The sequence below is a fragment of the Alexandromys fortis genome, unplaced genomic scaffold (assembly GCF_014885135.2).
Source record: "Alexandromys fortis isolate MF-2015 unplaced genomic scaffold, M_Fortis_MF-2015_v1.1 scaffold_100_1_3062724, whole genome shotgun sequence".
NCBI classification, from domain to species: Eukaryota; Metazoa; Chordata; class Mammalia; order Rodentia; family Cricetidae; genus Alexandromys; species Alexandromys fortis.
In genome coordinates, this window is record NW_026067992.1 from 87,908 (window position 1) to 109,598 (window position 21,691).

Consider the following 21,691-nt stretch of genomic DNA (forward strand, 5'->3'; position numbering starts at 1 on the left):
CCTGTGATTATATTTTTCCTAAGCCCAAGTCCAATTTTTGTTTGTTATGGAAACACTTATCTTTTTAAAACTGCCTCAAGTCTTGGAGACAGACACTAATGTGGGCCATGTATGTACACCAAGAACAGGAGAATCGGAGTAGAGTGGAGGACAGCGGGGCTTCTGTGGAGAATAATCGTGGTGTGTGGGAGTGGTCGATAAAGGGGGAAGGAAGGGAGGGAGAGAGGGAGGAGGAGAGGGAGGGAAAGAGGGAGGAAGGAAGGAAGGAAGGAAGGGAAGGAGGGAGGGAAAGAAAGAGGGAGGAAGAGAGGAAGGGAATGAAGGGGGAAGGAAGGAAGGCAGGGAGGGAGGGAGGGAGGAAAGAAGGGAGGGAGGGAGGGAGGGGAAAAGATGGAGGAAGGGGGAAAGGAAGGAAGGCAGGGAGGGAAAGAAGGAGGGGGGAAGAAAGAAAGCGAGGAAAGAAAGAATGGAGTCAGAGAGGGAGGGAGGGAGGAAAAAAGGGAGGGAAGGAGGGAAGAAAGGATGAGGAGGAAAAGGAAGGAGACACATCTCCGAGCCTGGGGAGACGGGAACATGGGATGGGGATCTGGGAAAGAATCATTTCAAAAGGGGAAGGCGACAGTCTCTGTAGTTCTCAAGCCCTCAAATTCCAACAGAGAATGACAAATACCAGAATAGAAAAGACTATCAACCCTGGATGTATATAAGCCTAGGTGTGGTTTTAGGTTGTTTTATACTGTGTTTTTGAGGAGAGCAAACAGATTTAATAAAGAAAAGGAAGCAGAACTTTCAAGAGCTGGGGGAACTCCAAGGAAGATCTAGCCTGCTTTAGTTTGAGTTGTTTTGTTTTTGTTTTTTGTTTTTTCGAGACAGGTTTCTCTGTAGCTTTGGAACCTGTCTGGAACTAGACCAGGCTGGCCTCGAACTCACAGAGATCTGCCTCCCTCCGCCTCCCTCCGGAGTGCTGGGATTAAAGGCGCGTGCCACCACTGCCCGGCGAGTTGTTATTTTTACATACTCAGTTTGTGTGTTGGCGTACATGCTTTGCATTTTAAACATACACTTGACAGCTTAGGTTAAATCCTAGCCAGGCTCAGGGGAGCATTGTTCCTGCAGCCCCCCAGCCTCACCCCAGGAAGCTGAAACAAGAAAATTGCTCCATTCTAGGAGTTCAAGACCAGTCTGGGCCAGTAGAAAAATCCCTGTCTTTAAAAATATATTATTCTCCAATACGCTTCCTTCCTCATTTCTTTTTGACACTGAGTCATTCTGTAGATTCGAATGGATCATCTCTGCGTGTTTCTTCTACACTTTGAAGAAGCAAGAAACGCCATGGACCCTAAGGGCTCTGCAGGTGTAATTGAGGAGTGGCTTTTCCTTAATGCCTGCCAAACAATTAGCAGGAGTAGCTTTACAGAGGTGCTTCAATCAGCCCTAACAATCGCCTGGATGGTGACATTGTTTTCTCTCTGGTAGACTAGGAGAGCGAGGCTCTGAAGGTTAAGGGCACCGTCTAGAGCCATGTGAGCTGTAAGGACAGAAGCTGCGGTTCCAACTGGGTCTGGCCCAGATGAACTTCTCATCCAGGCTTCCTCAGCAGGGAGAGACTCAGCCGGCATCTCTCCCTACTCCCCTAGCTCTTCCTACTTCTGTGTCATCAGGGCCCATGGAACTAATTGCCTCTGGCTTGCTTGCTTTCCCAACTGCATACACCAAAACTTCAGCCCTCTCCTTGACCTTTCATGCCTGGGCTCCACAGTGGCTGCTGAAGGGCCAGCTAGACTTCAAGCACTTCCAACGGCCAACTTCCCGAAACCCTCTGAAAACAGACGCAAGAAGGCTTTTTTTTTTTTGAGTCAGCCAGTCGGTGATGTCTTGATTTTAGTTTTCATAACTATCAAAGTTACACCTGCACACAGCTTGGGGAGCTGCAGAGGTCCACAACATTCTGCTGCTTCAAGAATTAATTCTTAGCCAGGAGGTGGTGGTGCACACCTTTAATCCCAGCACTCGGGAGGCAGAAGCAGGTAGATCTCTGTGAGGTCGAAGCCAACCTGGTCTACAGAGTGAGTTCCAGGACAGGCACCAAAGCTACACAGAGAAACCCTGTCTTGAAAAACAAAACAACAAAAAGGATTAATTCTTAAATGTCCACCATGACAGACTTGTTTAGTTTACATCCTGAGCCTTGGTTTCACCTTCTATAACCAAGCCTTTCCACTCCACATTCTCCAAGTCTTGCTACATGCTGTAGCAAGCTACAAGCTCTCCAAGATGTGGGTAGATGTAACTTTGAAAGTTATAAGAACTAAATAATGTAATTTACCCAGCATTCCCTGTTTACATTATGAAAATATAAATTATGTTTATAATGGATCCTTGCCGCAAAACCGTGATTACTTTTTCTTTCCTGGAAGGTAGTAACTGATTTTTCTGTCCCATTTGACTCGTTTCGTTCTCATTAAGCAATAATTAAAAGTTCAAGCTCTGCCAGTTCTAAATTCCTTCCATGGTGGTTTAGAGGAGTAACTCTTTTATGAACTTCACCTCCTGGCAGAAGCCTGCGCTGGTTCCCACCCAGGCTCCTTCTGAGCTCAGGGTGAAGCTGCACTTGGGGCCCTCCAGGACCCTTGACGCATCTGGGGCTCCATCTGGCTGCTCTGTTCTCCAGCTGGGGTTCTCCTCTTTCTTGCTTTCTTCTTTCAGTGGCAAGAAGCTTATTCCCGGGCTGGAGAGATGGCTCAGTGGTTAATCGCACTAGCTGCTCTTCCAGAGGTCCTGAGTTCAATTCCCAGGAACCACATGGTGGCTCACAACCATCTGTAAGGAGATCTGGTGCCCTCCTCTGCCATGCGGGCATACATGGAGGCAGAATGTTGTATACATAAGAAATAAATAAATCTTTTAAAAAAAAAAAAAAAGAAGAAGAAGAAGCTCACTCCCAGCAACTTCAGAAGAGAGGAAGTTGGAAGCAGGCCTTTCATATCTCACCACTCCCAGCCCTTGGTGTCACAGGTAATCCATAAGTGCCTGCTTTGTAACAGATAAGCCAATAGGGGAGGCAGGAAAACATCGCACAAATAACCTTGGGAGAAACCTAACAAGCAAAAGAGAGATTATTTGCATAAGACGTAGTGGAAGTTGGAGAGAATACCAGGGCAGACAGAGCACAGGCGCAAATAGAGATCCCGAGTGACCATACATCCTCTCTGGGATTGGCTTGCAGAAATGGTAACACCTACTTAGGAAAACCATCGCATTGAATGGCAGTCATGCTGAGCACCCTCCAATGTCGTCCTTTAAAAATGGCATTTAAGATAAATCTTGTATGCAAAATCCCCAGCACTATGTCTTTGGTAGTACTTGCTAATGGAAAGGACTTCATTCTTGTAGGATGGCCAGCCGCTCTGCATTGCCAAATGCAGCAATATGAATCATGTTCAAAACAATGATAGAAAATCAGCATTGGAGGTTTGGGGTGTGGCTCAGTGGTGGAGCTCCTGACTAACATGTAAAGGCCCTGTGTTCAATTTCCAGTACTCAGAGAAAAGAAGTTTAGCTTTGGATTCAAGGCAATAGTGTCAAGGTCACCAGAAGTCTCACAGCGACCGTGCTGAGTGTTCTCAGGCAAGTTTTTTCTCCTTTCTTAGCCTGAGTAGTTTCTTCCTTGCGATGTCTCTGGCCTCTTACCCATCCACCCTTTTTAGTTAGCACAATCTTATCTTATGACCTGCCCTTCCAGAACAGCTCCTCAGGGCCTGCTGCTGTGAGCCAGCCTGTGCTAGCTTGCTCCTGGCACCAGCTTCCTTGGGGTCTGGGGTTCAGGCTGCCGTCCTCTGAGGCGGAATGGGAAGACCAGTTCATGTACAGTCTTCTGCAGTGTAATGCAAAGCAGATCCTGCCTCGGCTCCAGCCAACACCAGGGACACGGACGTCGTTGTAACAAGCCACCTTGTCAGCGTCAGGCCTGGGTGATTAATGACTCTTTAATCCCACAGCCCAATACCTGACAAAATATGCTTGGGTCAAAGAGGCAGAACAAACCTAATTAGCCTGGTCGACCCACTCCCAAGGTGTGGGTTGCTAAGGATCCCCAGGGCTTGGAGAGCAAGCCTCTCCCTCCCTGTTCCTTTCAGGTCCCTGAAAGAATCAAGTGGCCACAATGGGGAAGGGACTCCATTAAAAGGCAGGGGCTGGCCAATGAATAAACATGCAGGTTACCGTGTTGATATTGCGCTGAATGCAGTTCTGAAGTGGGGTGCTCCGGGGGCCTTGGAGGCCGGTGCCCTGGGTATTGTGCCGGGGGAGGGACTGGCCATTTGAAGTCAAGGTGAGAACATACTGGGGGCAGATGGAACCTGCTTTGTTGGTGAAAGAGTTTTTCTGCTACTTATGCTAATGAGTGGGAAACACTTCTCAAGCATCTCAGATGGTTTTGTAATGAGGCCCGGCAGAATGTGCCAACATTGTTGGCCCGAGACAATCTCAAACTCCCACTCGGCACATTAGCAACCCCTTTCTTTACAGGAAGGCCCTCCGAGGGTGAAAGAGGACAATGGAGGAAGAGTGAAAACATCACAAAGAGGGGCTTTTGTTTCCCGCTCCTTTGAACCCTCTCAAAGGCCCGGTTTCAAGGGGTATGTTGGGCCTGCCTTTCAGCAGAGCTGAACCCGGAATCCCCTGTTGTTTAGCAACATAGAAAGCTGACCTTAATTGACTCCACTTCTGAGCAGCCTTTGTAAATCACTCTGCCCAGACTAGAATTTCCTGATGGTGTCTGTGGGTGAGAGAGACCGTCTGTACCGGGGACACCGATGTGATCATGTGTGCATTGCACAATGGCTTACAGCTGAGCACTCTGATAGACTGTTTTCACTTTTATTTTCACGAGGACCTCCCTTCTCAATGATGAATCACGATGCCCATTTTATAGGTAAGCAAAACGAGGCTCCCCGAGCCTAGCAGACCTGTTGAGAGGCCTATATGAAGAAGGAAGATGACCTGGGACATGTCCCTTCCCACAGCATCACAGATGGTCTGGGCTCTAGAGCGTGTGCCTGGGTCAAAAGAGATCCCTTCCGTGATAAATTTCTTTAACAGATTGTTTTGCAGAGTGCAGAAAAAGAACACCACGAAGCTATGGTTGCACTCTGGATTTCCCCTTCCACTTCTGTTCACGTTAGCGTTTCCTAGATAAGACTTGTCGTCCTCTGTGCTCCGGCTGTGCACTGCTGATTTCCATCCATCCTTCCCCAGCCCACCCAGTGTCACTCAGCTATCAGGTCCCCAGTAGAGAAGAGGACTGGAGGTTCCACCTTCTGTGTGGGGATGATGTTTCCTTGAGCCTTGTGGGAGTCAGGCTATGGTAAGGAAGGGATCCACCCTGGAGCTTACCTGAGATACCGTGTCTACATCCTTAAAGCCTCTAGACCTGGAAGAGTCAAAACTAACAGACACGTGACCATGAGGTCCTCCTGATGGGCCCACGTTTATATCAGTGCTCTGATAGCACAGTCTTGATATTCTTCTGATAAATCTCTATTGTGGGAATGAAGTCTAATAAGACAAGGGAGCAGGAGAGATTGGTACCGCTGCTGTTGCTTGCTACCTCATGCTTGGAGAGCATCTTTTATGTCCCAGGAGGACAGGATAGGGGCCTGAGATACACAAGAGTGTTCTATGGTCTCATCTGTGTAAACGGGGCACTGATGGTCTCAAGAGGCCATGCGTTCCAGTCAAACGAGACCGAAGAAAATTCCAGAAAGATGACAGTAGTGCTCTAGGAAACACCGATAACTGAAGGACCCCATGATATCCTTTCTTGTTAACAGCCCAACTGTTTGTGCCAAGAATAGTACAGAGGAGGAAGTTGCCTGGATGAGGATAGCTGCTGTCTGGTGAGTCTCATTCTTTTCTTATTTTTATTTTTCTATTTTTCGAAACAGGGTTTCTCTGTGTAACAGCCCTAACTGTCCTGGAACTCCCATTGTAGATCAGGCTGGCCTCGAACTCACAGACATCCGCTTGCCTCTGCCTCCCAAGTGCTGCCCAGCAAGCTTCGTTCTCAAAAGGCTGGAGTATGTGAATGTTTCCAAGAAACCACCAGGTCAACACAGCACTCCCGTGGTAGTGAGAGCAAATGAAAGATAGGCATGAAGGGGCTGCGGAAAGATACTTCTACTTGGGAGGTCAATGTTCTGTTTGCATCAAAACTAGTACCAACATTTTAAAAGATAAATAGTGAACATGGCACACTGAGAGAGACCATAGCCGAAATAGGAGAAGCCATTTAATGACGTTCTCTCTGTCTTGGTTTCTTTTCTGCTGCAATAAAATTCCCTGACAAAAGCTACTTAAGGGAGAAAGATCTTGTTTCTGGCCCACAATGCAGGTTACAGCTCATTAGGGAGGGGAGTCATGGTCAGGAGCCTGAGGCTCTTTCCCCACTGTGCCAGCCGAGCAGGTGACTCTTAAGTGTCTGTTGACACCTGAAGAACAGTTTTGGACAAAATCATTTCTGCTTTCAGACTTGTACTCTGACCGCACTAGAAATCTATACAGACATGATGCTGTCTTTCTACAGTGCCATAATATATTGAATAGAGACAGAGTCACAAGCTACTTCAAGTTCCTTGGTTCTAATTCTCCAAGTAGTTCTGAGTTTGCTTGGTAGTGCCTGCTGACAGCGGCAACTTCTCAGTCTTAATTACTAACTGTAACCCTCAGATCATGCCTCACACTTCACACTAGGGCATATAGGTTTGAAAATGGCTACGAGGAAGGTAGAGGCCGCAGGATTCAAAGAGGCTCATAGGACAGGCAGGGGCAGAGAGCTGTCGCAGATTCAAAGAGACCCACCCACTGAGGGCCGACAGATACAATGTTCCAGAATATGTCCTTGTGAACTGTAAGCCAACCCTAACGAATGTTTCCCCTTTAAAGAGTTGCTGGGATCATGGTCTTATCACAGCAGTAGAAACCCTAAGACTGTCACAAAGCTGTTGGGGATGCGCACAGAACCTGCAAGTGGAGGTACAGCACAGTCTAGTCTGGACCATCACAATTTGGGGGGGGGTGTCAAGCAGGAGCACTCAGGAGTAGGGTGATCTGATTTGGTAGGTGGCTCTGTGAGGAGCTGTGTCACTCACTGGTCTAGCACCCTGGTTCTCAGCTTTCCTTTAATACAGTTTCTCATGTTGTGGTGATCCCTAACCATGAAATTACTTTCATTGCTATTTTATAAGTGGAATTTTGCTACTGTTATGAATAATAATGTAAAATGAATCATAATGTAAATATCTGATAGGCAGAATATCTGGTATTTGACGCCAAGGGGTTGCGACCCACAGGTTGAGAACTGCTCGTCTGGCTTGTTCAAAAAGCTCCTGACTTGACTTCCATGGTAAGGTTTTGACAAGCCATGTGCCCATGTGTCCATATTCTTCTGTACAAATTAGTTCTTTCTTAGTCTGGGTCTTACTGCTTTTACCTCACAGGTGTAGGTTTTGTTGGATATCTGGCGCAAACAAGGTGCAGTCTTCCCTGAGATCCGTACCCAAACAATGCTGAGAGCTGTTTCGTAAAATGGAGTCACTCTGGGCAAGGCACAGCCTGAAATGCATTGTTTTCTGTAACATGGAGTAAGACAGAGTAGGGCATAGCTGAATCACCGCAGTGTACAAGCACTAAAAGCCAGAGGACTCAGGGAGTGCAACTCCACAGCCCCCAGCCCTTCACACAGACAGGTGCACAGTGGCGCTCAGCCCCTGGGCGTTCAGCTATCCTAAACTTTCTGGAAGGATTCTCATACCACTCTGCTGACATAGGTGCTTTGCTTATGGTGATCTCAGGCCACCCAAGTTCAGTCCCTGAGGAACACAGAGGTGTAGGCCATGCCTACAAACTACCAAGTCCCCAAAGCTCTGCTCTCTCCTGAGCACACTTTGCAAAAACCTGTACTTTTTTCTTGGCTGTAGTATATAAAATGATGTTTATGACCCCGGAATGAATAATTCGGTAGCACTTCCCTGTGATTATGCAGAATAGCCTCAAATGTGGACCAGCAGGTGGGAAGAACAGATTCTGTCAGAGCCTTAGGAATACTCCTCAGCAAGGAAAAAAGAGGGAAGTACATGGCTGAACTCAAAAGAAAAGGGAGGCAGACCCACAAGAAGACATAGTGAATGATGTATTTAAATGTAGTTCCCAAAGAGGCGAATTTAACTCAGGGTCATAGGAAAGCAGAACAGTGGTTGCTGGATCTGGGCAGATTGACTGGAATGAAATCTTGATGGCACTTTTTGGGGGAGTGTGTGTGTGTGTGTGTGAGTGTGTGTGTGTGTGTGATATGTTCTCTGTCTTGACTAGCTGGTGCATAGAGAGGTTTCTTTGCCAAACTGAGCACAGTAGGGATGCCGAGATATGTGTGTGTTATCTCTATGGTCCTCAATATGAAAACTTAAAAAGCCACACTATCCTGGGCACATTCTGCTTCCCAGGTTGTACTCCTCCAGACCCAGTGCCCCGGAAGTAAAAGTCACACAGGCTTCTCTGCAGGGCGGCACCTATGGAGTGGTGGTGGTGGGTTCTCACATACATGGGACAGTCTGCCCACGTGGTTCATTTTCCACCCAGACACTTCTCTGGCTCTTGGCACCTACCTGCCTCTCCCAAGGTCCTCCAGGGCCCAGGGAGAACCTTCATCGTTCTTGTCTTGACTTTTGAGCTCTGGGCTTCTTGGTGCTTGGTTTTTTGTTTGTTGGGGTTTTTTTGTTTTGTTTTGTTTTATTTTGTTTGTTTGTTTTAGAATCCCTCTGCGCTCCAGCCATGCCGCCCTTTCCGAATCTTCTCCGTTCCCTTTCTGGGATACGCTCCAACTGCATGCAGGACTACTTAAAGGATTCTCTGGACACTGTCGCTAGAGAACTTTATTTGACTCCGAAGTGATTTTAGCGGGAGGAGGAGAGCTACGAGACATTGTCTGAACCACCACCAGGTTAAACTTTTGTTAAGAAGGGCCAGGAGACCCGGAAATGTGGTAGGATCCCACACGGGCCCTTACCAGTGATTGACACATATTTAAGCAGACCTAGCCTGCGTGTGGTGCCATGGGCTGATACATTAATAGATATAATTTGTAGGCTCCCGAGGAGAGGTTAAAGGGGAGAGCGCATTCCTTTGATGCTTGGTGCCCGCGTCCTCCGTCACCCAGCTTAATCAAGTTATCAGACCAACACGGTGTCTGTTGGATCTCACAGCTCTGTGTCTGAACGAGGAAAAAATTGGCAAGCAAATCTCTAGCAGCAGGGAGTTGGAGCTGCCCTGCGAGGCTGGATGAAAAGCACCTGTGACCTAGGGGAGGCTCTGTCCCACTCCTGCAGGGGGGAGTGGGAGGGGGAGCAGGGGAGCTTCTAGTCAAGGGATGCTCTTACTTGATTAGGCCTCTCAGCAGACCCTGGCTCTCCCCCATGCAGCAAACATCACCATGCTACTTGTTGGATAATGCGGCCCTGGTTTATTGATGTTGGCTTCGTCTCTTCACAGGATGACTGGGAGAGCTCCAAATCCAGAAACTTAAAAAAAAAAAAAACCCTCAAGAAAAAGATGATTGTCTTAAGTGGTATGGATCACTATTTTTTAAAAGGACATTGAAAGCCTTTTCAAAGATTTTATTTTGAATCATGTGTGCGTGTGTCAGTGGGGTGGGAGTATGTACACCTGAGCACCCATGCCCTGGCGTTGGAGTTCCGGGAGGTGGTGATTCCCCTTAGAGAGCGGTGGGTGCTCTTAAAGCCAGCTCCATCTCCCAATACCCTTTAGAAATTTTATAACAAGTATATTTTACAGTGCTAGGAACTAATTGTCTTATTACAGATTGCTTTCTTTCATGAGCTTATAGCCCAGACTCTAGTATTATCTGTTATTTTATAATGAGAGTACAAATTTCCACGGTCTTTGCGCATGTCTCCCTGGACCGAGGTGGATTTGCATATACCCCCTGAGTATGTGACCTCTTCAGATTGCCTTTAAAAAATAGTTTTCTTAAAAAAAAAGAAAAGAAAGATTGAGCCCCAGCATAATGAAGAGTTGGGGGAGGAGATAAAGAAAATTTACGAGGTAATGTTTCGCATTCCTTTCGTGACTGTGGAAGGTGCTGGCCGTCTCTGCCCTGGGCGTTTTTAAATCGGCTTGCCTCTGCGGCTGGAGGGAGGGGAGCTTGTCGGACTGAAGTGCCACCTGGGCTTGGGGACAGTGAGGGGCGGGTAAGAAACGGAGTAGTTCCTTCCTTCATCCATTCTCTCTGCGGTCGAGGGGAGACCCACTCTCTTAAGCCCCACGTCTCATTCATTCCTCGGGTTAAGCGGCGCCCTGGAGCCCGCGGTCCCAAAGCTCGTTAGCGTCCTTGTTGAGAACTCACCGGGCAGTTCCCACGGGGCTGGGAAGTCAGTGTGGAGGGGCGGCGGGCCAGGGGCAAGAGGCGGCCGGCTTTTATTTCGCGCCATAAAGGCCTTCACAATGTCTGCTGGAATTCCGAGTTAAAGGGAGCTCTCGGCACAAAGGGACGCTTCGGCTGTAATGGGGAAATAAATTTGATTTTCTGAATTCTTTGGCAGCTGGTGACAAAGGACCAGGTACGGCGTTCGGTGGGGGTGATCCTTGCAGAAGGCAGCGACGCCGCGGGGGCATGCAGCCTAGGAGGCACAAAGACCCGTGGCCAAGGCCAGGGGCAGGATCCCCAACATCAGGGGCCTTCTGTTAGGGGCCCCGAAGCCCCAGGAGACTTTTAAAACTACTTCTTCAAGAAAAGTGAAGGCAGGGGTCGTTGAGCACGCTAGTAATACCGCCTCTCTAAAGGCAGAAGATCATGAGTTCAAGGTCATCCTCCACCAGGTAGACTTTGAGGCCAGTCTTGGCTTTGTCAGGGGCTATCCCCTTTCTGACAAAATATGAATCAACGCCTTGGCTAATTCAGCACTTTTGCTGGAGTTTTCAGGGGCCACAGAGCCTCCCCTTGGTTATCAACTTGTGGGGGGGGGGTATGGATGGATGACACCTCTGCTGAAGAACTGCCTCAGGAGATGGGTTCTTGATTGTGAATTCATGGGCGGGGTGGGGGCCGCCCACTATGGGCCTGGGCTGTATAAGGTAGCTGAATGAGAGACCAAGAGCCAGAGCCCCATGCAGCTTTCCTCCCGGGTTCCTGCCTTGGCTCCATTTTGAATTCCTTCACTGATTTCCCTCCATGATTGGCTATGATTCAGAACCATATGTAAGCCCGATAAACCAAATTAACCAAGTTAATTTTGGTCCTTTTTATTACAGCAACAGAGAAGCAATCTAGAATACGCCCCTCTCCATAGTACCTCAGATACTTCTAGCCTCAACTGAGACCTCTCCACGTTCCTTAAGTATTGCGGTTTAATAATTCTGCCTGACTTTCTATCTGAGGGCCACTCTTTGTTTTGCAAAGTCAAACTCAAAACCATGGAGAGGAAGTCTAGGAAATGATGTGACCAGGCTTCCAAGAGCAGCAGCTAGGGTTTCATTAAATCATTCAAAGCCCCAGCAAGCACCCCTTCTGCCCACCCTGCACAGATCTCAGAATACTCTTAACCTCCCCAGGTTTCTGCTCTATCTTACTCCCGAGCGGTGACTACCGAGCACCAAGCCAATGCTTTCACACAGAAAGTGTACAACACAGACCCCAGCTTGCCTGGCAGGGAGTGACAAAGACGTCATCATCCCCATGTTCCCTGTCCCTCAACTCTGCATGCCAGAGTTGAATGTCCTCACCCCCGCTCTCTGAAGTCTCATTGCCACCTGCAGACACCAGCCACCCTTTGGTCCCATTCCCTTCCTGTACAAACTGGGGCTGTCTACAGTGTTGATTTTATGTATAGAACATGTTAGAATTCCAGAAAAAGTGTTCTTGGGAAAGAATGAGACATGTTAATTCCCCCACCACCTCCGTTGAGATCGGGGTCTCGTATCCTGAGAGTGATCATCTCTTTTTAAATTACAAGCATTTTTTTTTTTTTTTTTTTTAGATTTAAAGATGATGCATATGGGTCTCTTTTCTGCTAGTTGGAGTTTTGATCTTGGTCTTTCCTAGGGCTAAGCAATTTTGTTTGTAACATACTTTCGAGGCTTCTACCCATCACTGCAAAGCCATCAGAGATGCTGTATCCAAGTGTGAGCCCAGGATCTTCTCACATGTCCTATTGAAGAAGATTCCTAATGGGTCAGAAGTCCCACACTCAAAAATGGCAGCCAAGGTTCTGAGAACGCTGACCCCAACCCTGGGGCCGAGAAGTTTCGTTCCCTTTGACCAGAACAGAAGTGAAAGAATCTGTGGGAGATTCAAAGTGAATTCTCAGGAGAAGGCTCCCGGCATTGCTGTGGCTACAGAATGATCATCTCATAGCAAGGATGGACAGATTCATGAGGAGTGAAACAAACAAACAAAAAATAACAAAACCTAAGACGTCTTCACGGGAATCAGCATGAAGAAAATAGTGGGCCTTTCAGCTGCATCTGCGCTTTCTGCCTAAATCATGGGTAGATCTTTCTGAGAATGCCAGGGTAGGGGGAAGAAATAAGACAGTCAGTTTAGGCCTAAGCCATACACTGACCTTGATGCCGATAATGCTGGGCAGCAGACGTGGGAGCTATCCTGTGAGATTAACGCGCACACCAGTCGTTTAGAATAATCTGTGCATGAGTCTCTGGTACACAGAGCCTCTCTCATTTCTCTGGTGCGGGGATCTCGTCCACATTGTCCCCAGTGATCTGTACGAAATGTGAAGTTTGAATGCATGGGACTTCATTATATCTTCATGTTCCAATTTGACCCAAAGAAGCACAGGTGAGTCTCAAGTATTCTATGAGTCTCAGAAGCCTCAAGTTTGAGATAAAGACAAGAACTTGGAAGAATGAGTAGAATTTGGGGTAGTTTAGTTAAAAGGTAATGATTATAGTAGACCATTGGATTTTCGAGGCTGGAGAAATGTGTGGTAAAGGCAATTGTTATTTTATCTCATCTCGTTATCTTAATTTGTAGTAATAAATGTACAGAAATGATTCAAAATAGAAAAATATGTATATGAACGTTTTGCCTGTTCGTGTGTCTTCTTACTATGTACCCGGTGCCCAGAAATTAGAAGAGGGTGTTACATCCCTTGGAACTAAAATTCTAGATGGCTTTTGTGCTAGTGTCTTACTTTGCATTGGCACAAATCTGTAAGTAAACAGGAACTCAGTATCTTAATCTTCTGTCAAACTCCTGCTTATAACACACACAAGCACACACATGTACTCACTCACACACACAGATGCATACATACACACATACACATGTGTAGGCAGAATTTCCCTGTGTCTCAGCAGTGGCTCCCAAATAACCACACAGAGGCTTATTTTAATTATAAATGGTGGACCAATAGCTCAGGCTTGTTCTTATCTACAATCTGCCATGTGGCTTGGCACCTTTTCTCAGTGTGGCAAGTTCATCTCCATCGCTATGAATCCCCTTGTGAGCCTCAGACTCCACCCTTCTTCTTTCCAGCATTCTTAGCCTGGTTCCCTCACCTAACCTTATCCTACCTAGCTATAAGTCAATCAGCTTTTTTATTAAACCAATCACAGTAACATATTCCTATAGTGTAAAGGAATATTTCACACACATGTATTGACCCACACAAAAAGACATATGTACACGCATGCACACACATGCACACAATCAGACATACACATATGCACACACAGACACACGCATGCCCAGACACACACATACACAAAAACATACAGAGAGAGACACACATGTAGCCACACACACATTCACACATACTGATATACACACAGACATACTCACACGAACACACATATACAAAGGCACATATGCATACACATGCACACACAGACACACACAAACAGACCCATGCACACGTGGGAGGGAGGGGCGGGAGAAAAAATATCTCTTGCATTATACCAGATTTAATCAGGGATCAACCTGAAATAAATAAAGAGCCTCCAGCAGGAAAGAGCTTTCCTCTGAGATAGCCTGAGGACCTGAAGAGAGAGGCTTTGGTAAGACTATTTGATATTGTTGGTTCTGAAGAAAGGGTCAAGAGCCAAAATACTTTTTTGCAGTAGCAAAAAGCCAGGAAAAGAAGCCTAATTAAATGAGAATTTAAATGCAGAACAAGCAGCCTGGAGTTATAGGAAGACAGAGATCCTCACCCCAGTATGTGCAGCAGCTAGCACGTGTGTGCCTGTGTCAGACCCGTGTGCTGTAATGTAATGCCGGGAGCACACAGGCTGTCCTCCTGTGCACAGTGTCTAAGGTTCCCACCGCTCCCTTGTATTAGAGAGGCTTTCCCGCATAACAAATGCCCATGCATTTAGTGCCTTGAAACAACACATGTCTTAGCCCCTAGACTTGGTGGTCCAGGAATCCCGGTATGGCTTAGAAAGGTTCCAGCATCTCCTGACAGGGCCTTACTCTCATGGGCCAAAGTAGGGAATCATCTGAGGTCAACTGGGGAGGGATCTACTTCCAAGTTCTCATGCCTAGTGACAGCTGCTGATGGGTTGTCAGTTGGAGGCCACTCGCGGATTCCTTGCACCGAAGCCAGGAAGAGCGCAGTCAGCAGAGCCTCTATTGAGATGGGTGTCACATGGAGTTAGAAGTGACATCCTATTGCATGTCATATTCTGTTACTTAGCAACGAGTCACAAACTCTGCACATACTTGAAGGGAGGGGATCCCACGGGCCTAGTAGCTCTCCCCTAGAGTCTGTTCACCACAGTTTTTCACCTCTGAGTAAACTTAGACCCTAAAATGGGAGTGGGCCTCAGCCCCACACTTACTGAGTTAATTCCAGTGGTTCAGCTCATATGTAGGAGTTCTGGTCTGTTTTGTGCCTTTGCTGAATAGCTACTGTGTGTTATCGCTAGAAGAAAAAATCAGTCAGTTTACGGAGAGAAAAGCTTGCCCCCAATGCTTGGGGATTTTTTTTTTTTGTTTATGGTTGGTTGTGACGCTTTTAGATCTATGACAAGTGGCAAACCATGGTGGGAGCCTGTGGTAGAGGAAAGCTGCTCACTTTCTGCCTGAGAAGTGAGAGGAGGAGGAAGGGGCCGGAGTCCCATGCCCTTCTCCAGAGCACGGTTTCAATGACATGGATACCTTCCACCAGATTTCACTTCAAGGCTCCGCCAGCTCCAGACAGCACAGTGCCTGCATCAACTTTTACCTGTGGTCCTTTGGGGGACACAATAGCCACACGGCACTGACCTCTACCAAACAAGATTAAAGCTTATGAAGTCTCTGGTTCGGGAGGCAGGTAACTTTATCCGGGAGCCTTCAATTGTTGCCCGAGTCAGCCTCAAGCCCACCCCCACCCCAGTCCCAATAAAGCACTGGAGACTCCGGTACAGAAGACAAAGGAAAGGGCTGTGCCTTCCGCAACCCCCCAAATGTGGGTAAACTACAGCAGCAGATTGGGAAACAGTTACCTTCCCAGGCGGTGGCAGGTCTGGAGATGAATGGGATCAGAAGCACTTGAGAATTTCAGGGCTTGTTTATTTTCTTAGCCCGGCTGTCCCTAATCCTCTTTCACTGAGGTCTAGAAAAGAGAAACGAGTCTTTTGCACTCACGGTGACGCTACTGGGATCTCCTTATTTTCAGCAAGCTTAGAGAAGTTATACAGAATATACTGACTTGCGTCACAAACCACTAGAATGAACTGTGGCCAGCGACACAGACATCCAAGACTCCCTCCTGGCCCAGCCCTCATAACAGCCTGCCCTGCGGGACCCCAAACACACTCAGAATCTGGTTACAAAAGGGGGAAAAAAAACTCCAAACAACCAAAGAGCAGACCTGAGCTCAGCAGGTCACGTGGCCACTAGGGAAGAACCCACCTCAGATCTTGAATTCTTGAATTGTGGGTGTTCCACAGCCGCCTCGATAGCCAGTCCCCACGTGGCCACAGGTCACTGACAAATACAGCATTGCGTTATAGGAGCTGCGTTTGCTCTGTAATGTCAGAGAGATTTCAACTCTTACTTTAAGAGAAAGCAAAACCCACTTTGATATGAGATATTTGGTATATGTATGTGTGTATGTGTGTGTGGTGGTTGTGTGTGTGTGGTGGTTGTGTGGTGTGTGGTATATATGTCTGTGTATGTGTGTATGTATATGGTGGCTGTCTGTGGGGTATATGTGTGTGTGTGTGTGTGGTGGTTGTGTGGTGTGTGGTATATGTCTGTGTATGTGTATATGTGTATGGTGGCTGTGTGTGTGGTATATGTCTGTGTATGTGTGTATGTGTATGGTGGCTGTGTGTGTAGTATATGTGTGTGTGTGTGTGTGGTGGTTGTGTAGTGTGTGGTATAAGTGTGTGTGTGTATGGCGGCTGTGTGTGTGTGGTGGTTGTGTGTGTGGTGGTTGTGTGTGTGGTGTGTATGTGTGTGATGCCTGTTTTCTGGGTCCGCGTCTATAATCCACTTCTCTCTATCTGTACCGTAGTTTATAAAACATGCCAAGTTTTGGTCTCAAGTGGCTACACTTGGCCCACAGTCTCCCGGCAAAGTTATGACCATCATTTCCTCTTCCCCTTGGACTCTTATGAAAGAGGCTTCTGGCTGCTTTTACCCTGCATTGTCCTCAGAGAGTAATGGACAGAACAATGAAGCAGGATGTAATGAGTTTGTGGCTGTTCACCTTGGTGCTCTCTGTGTGGCTCCGAGGAGCTGAAATCACCCCATCTGTTAGGGAAGTTCAGAGAACCGCAGGAGGCTGCTCCTTGGGCCTGCTCACTCACTGGGGGCTTCTATTCCTGGCCAGTTTGGGCTTCATCTCCCGCGTCCACATCGACTTTCTAAAGATAACTTGCTTTCAAACAGAACTCGCAATACATGTTTCAGAAAAACAGCTAACAAAAATCACTGGGGAAGAAATAAAGAAAGCATTTATTTGAAGAGTAAGATGAGCTCTTCTGGGATGCGTAACCCACTTTTTGCGGAGATGTTTCGACCGCAGGCAGACTCTGCATCAGCACTGGGAGAGCAGGGTCTGGGCTGTTGGCTCTCTAGATTCGCTACCACCTGTGTTCACTGAATGCTTGTTACCAGGCAACTCATGCTTGGTGACTGCTACTCCTCGAACTCGGAGTAGCTTCCGGCCCTTCTCTCTGATAAGTTCCGCGTGGTTGCCTGCTGATGTGGGAGTGTCATATATCAATCTGTTGATTTCATTGGCTGAGCAATAAAAGAAACTGCTTGGCTGGCCCTCAGCTTAGAACATAGATGGGAGGAGTAAACAGAATAGAATTCTGGGCGGAAGAGGAAGTGAGGTCAGACTCTGCTCTGCTCCCAGAGAGACCCGACAGATCTGCTGGAGCAGAGACGCCATGCTCAGCTCTCCCAGGCAGCTGCAACCCACGATGGACTTAGGCTAGAATCTTCCCGGTAAGCGCACCTTGGGGTGCTTACACACACCATTAGAAATGGGCTAGTCCAGGTGCGAGAATTGGCCTGTAAGGGCTAGAGTTCATGGGCCAAGCAGTTCTTTAAATGAATACAGTTTGTGTGTTGTTATTTCGGGCATAAGCTAGCCAAGCGGCCGGGGTGTTGGGGACGCAGCCCCGCCGCCGCTCCTATTTCAACAGCCTGCTAGTGGCAGTACTCTTTGTGAAGCTCCAGACAATTCCCACCTCCTCACCCTTTCCTCACCATCCATCCTCGCTAGACTCCCTAGACCCTCCTTGTGGCCCTAGGTATACTTAAAAGACAGAGGCAGGAGGACTGGAACTCCCAAGCCAAGCCGCCTAGCATCCCTGTGGCCAGACAGAGCTCAGTACTGAGATCAAATGGAGTCACAAGACTTGCAGGGAGACACGTAGCTCATAGGGATGAGAGAGGTCTGGACCAAGAGGTTCATGCTGCTACTAACCCATACCTGGAGTCACAGCTGGCATTTTGGCACCAAGCATCTGGCAGCATGTGATGGCCTTTTGTCATGAAGTCACTCTGAGGATGGTCCTGTTTTGCTCATTTTAGAGGAAGCCAAGGTGCAGAGATGAATCAGGTTGCTTTAAGTCACCTGAGGAGTGACAGAGGCAAGTGATCTGCCTGGCTCCAGAGCCCAGCTTATGCTCGCTAGAGCAGAGGTTCTCAACCTTCCTAATGCTGCACCCCTTTAATACAGTTTTTATGTTGTGGTGACCCTCCATCATAAAATTAACTTTGTTGCTAATCATAACTGTAATATTGCAACTGTAATGGAAATATCTTATATGCAGGATATTTGATATGTGACCCCTGTAAAAAGGTCATTTGACCCCCCCCCCCGAAGGGGTTGTGCTGTACAAGTTGAGAACTGTTGCTATGGAGGAATGCCAGTGGAAGGGGTATCTCAAGTTTACATCAACTGTAATGCATTTCAGCACGTGTTGATTCTGGGAACACACAGGTGACGGAGGTCCTGGAACGTGTGAAAGGAGCGGGAACTCAGACAAGTCCACCCAGGTTTTGGAAGCCGGGCGGAAGTGAAAGGGTCATAAAGAGACACACTAATGGGAAAGCAGGCATGACCTTATGGGACAGAGGAAAGATGGGGGAGGTAGTGTGTGAGGAGACACTTAGTGGATGGGGAGGTCATGGGATGTGCGAAGGGGCTGTGAAGTTGGAAACCTGTGGGGCCAGGTGAGCACAGCGGACTGGAGCCGACACACAGAGAGCGGCTGTCTGCCAGGAGTCTGTGGCCAGTGTGGTAGTAGGCAGGGTCAGGGCAAACCTGCTATCCAGATGCCTTCCATGGCGCCCAAGCACCAGCTGCTACTCCGAGGTCCTCCGTGAACTGCTCGCCGCTGCACGCTTCCTTCTCAGAGGGTCACCGTCACTGTCCCTTTGAAACACTCTGCTCCCCCAGCTGTCTCCCCATCGCCCTTTAATTTTGACTGCAGGGTTCCAAGGGAATTCCTGCTCAACCACCTCTGCTTTAAGGGACCCAGTCGCTGGTTTATCTGCCACTTCGCTCCCTTCATTCACCCCTCCAGGGCTGTGATGGTCACGTTCCCCCTCCCTGCTCCTCTCTATTTCCCATAACACTGTGCCTCGACTTCCAGCACCCACACAAATGGTCTTTCCTGCCCGCCTTTTAGCCTAGGTAAACATTAAAAACCCCATTGTGTACAAAGTCAACAGAAACTGACTCCACTTAAACAGCTTTGAAATGAAACACCACCCAAGAGTTCCACCTGTGTTCAGGGGGAGAGAATCGGGTCTGCTGACCCAGCCCAGACGACCTCTCTGCCTGAATGAATCCAATTTACCCTCATCGTTCCTCCATCGTAGGGGAACCCATTCATTCCTCCACCGGAGGCTCCGGATACTCCCATCCTCCCCTGAGTCGGTAGAAGGGTGAGTCCAAACCCACTGGAAAAGCAGCGGAGGATACACACGAGGAGCCTGCTTCACCACTCCTGTGCCCACGGCATGTGTCTTCCAGCCCCAGGCCGGAGGAGGCTTACAGAAGCCGAGCTCACTCTGAGGAATACCAGGGAAGTCATCTTTGGATCCGCTCAGCGTGGATCCAAGCCCCGCAGACAGGAATTGATCAGGAGGCTTCTTTTTAGTCTGCTAGGCTTCATGGATGTCCAGTCCAGTCCCAGTCCTCCTCTGGCTGTCTCTCTCCACAGTCCCAGACATGCCAGCTCCTTTCCCTGCCTTCGTGGGTCCTGTTCTTGGATGCTGTACTCATGTGCCTGGCTCCATTTGGGACTTCATCCTACTTGCTATATCCTGCTAAAGCTGTGAACCCAGTGGCTTGACTCTCAAATAAAGACACTAAATAAGGAAATAAAAATTCTGGGCGGCAGAATAATTTTCCAAATTCCAAATGATGTTCAACTATAGAAAAAAGCCCTCTCTAATAGTGAGAGAGTTAGTATGGTGGCCCATAGTGGATGGGAACAGTGGTTAAAAAGGCAGTGCGAGGGCTGAGAAGATGCAGTGATAGTGGTTGGTGGTGGTGCACGCCTTTACTCCTGGCACTTGTGAGGCAGAGGCAGGCGAATCTTTGTGAGTTCCAGGCTAGCCTGGTCTATAGAGCAAATTCCAGGACAGCCAAGGAGAGCTAAGGCTACACAGAGAATCCCTGTCTCGAAAAACAAACAAACACAAACAAAAACCAAAAAAAGATGGTGTAGTGAGCGTGGGCGCTCGCCCCCAAGCTCAGCTACCCAAGTTTACTCTTTGAGACTCATACGGCGAAAGGAAAAAACTGATGCCTGACCGTCACAGGTACTCAAGTACACACGTGTGGCCCACCCCACAAGCGCACACAAATAAAGAAATGCAGCTTTAAAAAACAAAAAGAATTTGAGAAGGAGCAACTTTGAAATCGCCAGGTAGATGGAAGTGGGTAGGTTGCAGCAGTCTCCGGATCCTTCTCAACATCCTGAGCAGGTTGGTCTTGTAGATTCTCAGTTGTAAAGCAAATGCGTCTCTTATATGTATATGATTTCCATTCTGTCTACTTCCAAATATGACTTGAGAGACATAGACATATCATCAACCAGGAAAAGAGGAAGAACTCATAACACACTGATCAATCAAGGCCTTAAAACTACGTGGCCTCTTCCCCTCTCTGTCTCCCACATCCCAGATGAAGGGGTCAGGGCAGACAATCTATGAAGTGTGTCTCTGTGCTGATTGTCTGCGGTTTGTGCAGGAAGCCAAACCTCATTCTCCTGTTTTCTTTCAGGGATGAATTCACTGTCCACATGTTTGCTCTTGGCACATACCTCCCACCACTGGCATTCCCCGTGTGTCAACTTCCTTGACTGATCATGAGACCTCCAGGTCAGAATGGGGTCTTGTTCAGCCTTATGCAGTCTTAACACAGGGCCTTGCGCATGACAGATGACCACCAAATACTGTCCAGAGACTTGAGATGTGGACAGCAGGTGATGGCGCAGTTGAGGAATGAAATCGGACACTCCTGTGCTTAGAGAAGACCTCGCTGGGAAACACAGATTCTGCACAGCCTATCTGAAAACTTCCTGCAGGGACCCTTCCCCGTGCCATCTCAGGTTGTGGAATGAGGCAAACTTACAAGGATCCCGAGTCTTCCTTGTGCTCAAAGGCTTCCAGCAGGCAGGTAGCAAACAGAGTTGGCTGCCACCCTCCTTACTCAAAAGTGTCAGTATGCTGCAGGTGGGTGCTTCCGACTTGGTCTGAACCACTGTGATGTCAAGCCAGTTACTGACTGGAAATGCAGTCCTCCATCCCCATGTTTCATTATTGAAAAGTAAATACCCTGGAGGCTCTGTAACACACACCAAGGCCTTTACTGTAGAGACTGCTGCTGCAGGGGCTCCTAAAGTGGTGCACAATATTGGGAGAGTGTTACAAGACTACTGTAGTGATGTCATTTCCTTCCTACCTGAATTTTCACGCCGTGCTTGTCACTGTTTTTTGTTGTTATTTGTTGGTTGGTTTTGTTTTGTTTTGGTTTTTTGTTTGTTTGTTTGTTTGGGAAAATGAAACCGATAAGTAAGGTCACTTGAATAGGGACCGTTGTCAAAGGAGATTACCTTTTGGGTAGTAGTGACCAAGCCATTGCATACAAGAGTCTGGATGTCTTCTCACTTCCCAGAAAGTCTGATGACTGCCAAGGTCCTA

At 47.9% G+C, this 21,691-nt stretch overlaps 1 protein-coding gene and 1 long non-coding RNA gene across 3 annotated transcripts in view; one reads left to right on the plus strand and one right to left on the minus strand.

Annotated features, from left to right (window-relative positions):
* Window positions 1–21,691, minus strand: part of Opa1 (OPA1 mitochondrial dynamin like GTPase) — a 576,400-nt gene that overhangs the window by 20,097 nt on the left and 534,612 nt on the right. The window lies entirely within an intron of this gene.
* LOC126512264 (uncharacterized) lies at window positions 9,642–13,107 on the plus strand. The gene is made up of 2 exons (XR_007594974.1): window positions 9,642–10,262; window positions 10,614–13,107. It is a non-coding gene; the product is annotated as an uncharacterized lncRNA (long non-coding RNA).